The sequence below is a fragment of the Dendronephthya gigantea genome, unplaced genomic scaffold (genome assembly GCF_004324835.1).
Source record: "Dendronephthya gigantea isolate DGI-Jeju-01 unplaced genomic scaffold, DenGig_1.0 000566F, whole genome shotgun sequence".
Taxonomy (NCBI): Eukaryota; Metazoa; Cnidaria; class Anthozoa; order Malacalcyonacea; family Nephtheidae; genus Dendronephthya; species Dendronephthya gigantea.
Genome location: NW_021163576.1, coordinates 31,535 through 36,404, shown reverse-complemented (window position 1 = coordinate 36,404; position 4,870 = coordinate 31,535). Strand labels below are relative to the sequence as shown.

At 34.5% G+C, this 4,870-nt stretch overlaps 1 pseudogene; it reads left to right on the top strand.

The window, feature by feature from the left end:
* The first annotated feature begins 117 nt into the window (after positions 1-117).
* On the top strand, positions 118-4,407 carry LOC114543839 (annotated as a pseudogene).
* The last annotated feature ends 463 nt before the right edge of the window (positions 4,408-4,870 follow it).

The following is a 4,870-nucleotide window of genomic DNA, read 5'->3' as shown; positions in this document are numbered from 1 at the left end:
GGCATTATGCTGTAATTTGTATTTAGACTTTGACCTTTGTCTTTTAAATAAATAGTAAAATGATATTTTATCTATTTATAGACTCTTTGTGCTAAACAAACAGATTATGAAAAGTGTGGCGCTACAAAATCTCATAGTCAAGCAGCAGCATGTTAATCAACCGAGAGTTTTGAACAATGCCCAACAGCAGAGAGTGACCAACACGATTTATGAGTTGAGATGCTTGAACAACAATCAGCAGAAGAAACTGACATGGTATTAAAGACGGAGTAATTTCCGGAATTATGCAAACAAATTCTATCTATCAAAATTATGCATATAAAGTCTATATCTATATATTTTAGGGTGATATTGAAGGAAATGTAAAGACCGCGTGGGTCCAGACAATGCCATCAAGTTGTAGCAATTGCAATGAATTAACGAAAAAGTTGAGGCAAATGAAGGAAAGGATGCTTTTTTATAAGGCTCAGTGAAGTTTTGGTAATCATAATCTGTTAATGTTGTTCAAAACATGTTATGATAATAATATTCTGTAAATGTTGCTTATTGCAATCCCTTATTTATTTACTAGGTGGTGATAATTCATCATCAGATGATGATACTAGTGATGAGGAAGAGGATAGTGATGATGATGATGATGTTAGCAGTGTTAGCAATGTTGACTCACATACATCAGAACCATCCATACCAACAGAGGTCGAAGAAGAACCAGCACTGGAAGAGCCATTGACTGCCACTGATACAGAATCGGAGATAGAGGATGATATTTCTGGGAAAAGGTACTAATTTTACTCAAATACACTATGTATAAATGACCGAAATGAAATATCTATAAGAAATAAAGTACGCATGTAGTTGTATGCAAACATAAGCAAAATACCTTGATATCTTATATTGATATCTTATTACTTCATTCTATTCATTTAAGAGTCTATATCAAAGATGACAATTTGAGGACACAAGCAAAGTTTGTTGTCTTTCTTCCACAACTCATGGAATTATTTGGCACTTGTCCAACCTGTAGCATGCCAGGTGTCCTCATTGATGTTAAAAAGTTTGGAACAATGGTACAAATCGAGAGAACATGCAGTCAAAAAAAGTGCACAAAACGCAACAATGTGTGGAGCAGTCAACCAAAATTTCCTAACTCCAGTATTCCAGCGGGGAATTTACTTCTGTCATTTGCCATTTTAACTGGCGGTGGATCTGCAAGCAAAACGCTAAGAATATTTGAACATATGGGGTTAGGAAGCATATCTCTGTCCACATTCTACCGCCATCAACGTGTATGTATACATGCAGTTTGTTTGATTAGTTACCTAACCAGTTAGCTATATTGGTGTTGACCAGTTCAAAACAATTCCTATTTAGGTTGTTTTTTTCTATCATGACAAAAAAATAGCTGCCACTCATTTGTTATTTGTTTGCTCTCTTGGAAGTTAGGTGAGGAATTTCCATCACCTTGTACTTATTATGAAGATCTCTTTATTTTAAGACCAAGCTGTTTCCCACCATTCATATGCATTGGAAATCATACAAAGCATCATGGCAAGCGAAGTTGAAAGAAATAGATGGCTTTGTTTTAGCTGGGGATGGTCGTCATGACAGTATGGGACATAGCGCAAAATAATGTGCATATAGTTTGTTCTGTTGTGATGATCCAATAAATGCAATAATTGATTTCAGTTTAGTGCAGGTACTGTGTAATTGCATAATATATTGTAGATTTATGAACTCTTAGCATATTATATATTTGCATATTTTTCACCATTTAGAAAAATGAAGCTGGCAGCAGTCCTGCCATGGAATATATGGCTTTCACAAGATCAATGGAGGATGTATCAAAAAATGATTTGAATCTTAACACCTTTGTGTCTGATCGCCATTCATCCATTGCCAAACACATGCTAGAAAAGCTGCCAGAAATCACTCACTACTTTGACCTGTGGCATTTGACCAAATGTATGTGCTATAAATATCACATAATTGCTATGTAGAATATACAAACATACTAAAGACATACTGTATATTCTTTAGAGGTTTCAAAAGTACTGAGCAAAATTGCTAAGGGAAGGATTGTGAGGTGCTTTTACCATGGGTGAAGCCATGTGTTAACCATCTCATCTGGAGTGCCACATCCACAGCTGATGGTAATGGCCAAGTCATTTGGGCAAAATTTGAATCATTTTTGGAACATGTTACTAATGTTCACAAAGACTTTCCTAATCCTGTCTTCAATAAGTGTGCACATGATGATATAGAGGAAAGAACACGGCTTGATAAAGGTAAAACATATTTTACAAATAACCACAATTAGCTGTATTGCACACCCTGAATCTAACTATCAACTGCTGTTCATCTCTCCAAATTTATGTGACAAACATGTTTCATCTTATTGAATAAGTTGAACCATTTTTGTTTGTTTAAACTACTTGTATACAATTTTAATTAGCATATAAGTATACCAACTATTAATACTGCATTGGTATGGTAACTATAAATTTATTTTGGTTAATATAGATTCTGATGTTTATGAGAGAGTGCGCAATGCTCTTTTAAACAAGAGAATTATAAAGGGTATTTGCCAAGCATCACCACTTTCACAGACTAGTTGCTTAGAGGGATTCCACTCTGTGTTAAATCATTTTTCCCCAAAAATGATTGCATTTTCATTTCCAGGGATGTATTGCAGGTATGTACATGCTTTTATAATGTATACAGACTCCTATATGTATATAATCCCTCCATCATCTTGTTAATAAGTCATGCTCAACATTGGTGTGAAAAATAACTATTACAGTTATACAGACACAGTTCTATTGTTATTTTATAAATAAACATCTAAAACTAAGCTTCACTTTATTTTAAACTACAGGCACATATTGGCAATTACTCATTTCAACAAAAACCTCAGAAGAGATGAACTAATGGCTGAAACTGGAAACCTCAAGTCAAAATATCGTATCCAAAATTTAACTAGGGATCCAAGGATAGTGCAAAGTTTTCATGCCCTGTAATACCTAAGCAACACGTTTTCCCAACATAAACATTTTGACTTATGCCAGTAAAAATATAATGAACTAGGTTAAACATTAATCAAAAGGAAATTATTCAAAGTACTCAAGTTACGTTAGCCGCGGATACTGTCACTATTAAATTATTTTAGTTGCCCATGTAAACCGGACGCGATTTTCTCAGTTTAGTCTCTTTTCTTCGTCAAACAACTGTGACTACATTCACTACATTTATATGATGGCAACAATTTATCGTCATTTCATAAGAATAGCCAAAATAGTTGCGTTGTAAATAATGTAAATAAACCGCGGTGCATATTATGTCTATGATGTGGATACTTCGACGCGTAGCTAAATCGATACAAAACAATATACATATAATCAATACTGTATACCACCAAAATGATTTGATTACTGCACAAAATGTCCGTTTTGTATAGTATCATTTATGTACTGTATGCAGAATACCAGGTATCGACTTGCTATATATCGACATAATATATATTCGTCATTCGTGTAAGAGATCTATCAATACATAAACAACACAGCGTCGTTTTTTCCTAACCTCTTATGAATCTCTATTTATGGAATAAACCTTCCAAATTATATTTGTGTCGAATTGAATGCTCGTAATTCATAACATAAGTTGATAAATTGCGTAGATTCTCAAAGAATTGCACGATTTTTACGCTCGGAATGTTTTGAAGCAATGCTCGTCGCTCCTCGTTTCTTTACATCGTGAATAATGTTGAAGGCTCGACGGCACATGCGCAGTTGCGACGTATAGGAAAAAATCGGGTGTTCCGGGGGTAAATCTGCGCAAATCCCTTTGAAACAAAACCCAAACCGCGGAAAAGCAATGCTTTAAAATTTACAGTAACCGTCAAAATTCCTCAATATTTTGGTGAACTTAGCAAAAGAAATGTAGAGAATTAATAAATAAAGCAAGTTAAACTGATTTAAAAACTTTAAATTACTGATTATATACAAAAAGCTCATTACCAGAAATTTGGGACATTTTGCGTCCGCGTTCTTGGGCAGCGTCCGCTTCTTGACCGAAGGAATTGGTGAAAATTTCATAAAATGGCTCGATGGTATAATTATGCAATAATCCGTAATGGCGACTAACACCCGTGAAAGGCAAGGAGTCCCGTATTTTCTTTTGAACAAATTGAGTACCGTAGACATTGTATACGATGAAACAAAAAGGAAGAAAATTAAAAAAACAAAGATAGTTGGTATTTTTGAGGCTGAGCGTGTGATTGCCCGCAGAAAGGTTAACAAGGTAAACATCTTTGTAGACGTAGTATATCGACTTTTGATGTTCTATGTATTTTAATATCTAATAAAGACCATCTATCAAACGTACGCTTATAGGAAGTCAAGTACCTAGTTAAATGGAAGGATTACAGTTCGTTTGAAAGTACTTGGGAACCGGAACATCACATTTCAAGAGCATCCTTAAGGTAAATTTTATTCATCAGTGTAATGTCAAACTGACAAATTGGGATACTATATCCAAGTTTTAAAATAATATTAAACCCTTTGAATTTTGAAACAAAGGTTTGGACATGAAAAAGTACTGTAGTTGTGCCATAATTAGGATGAAGTGTGATAAAGATATGTACAGCACATGCATGAGTTTCAGTGTTTGTAAACTGCCAGCCACAGTTGCAGTGTTCAATAAGTTTTAATAGAAAAATAGAATTCAAGGCTTATGTCTTCCCTTTGGCAGTACTGGGCAATTTAGGGGGCACATACTGCAATTTTATTTCTTCAGGAGTTTTTTTTATATTAAAATGCATATTTTAATACTCCAGGTACTTTGAGAACCCTAAACCACACACTAATGATGT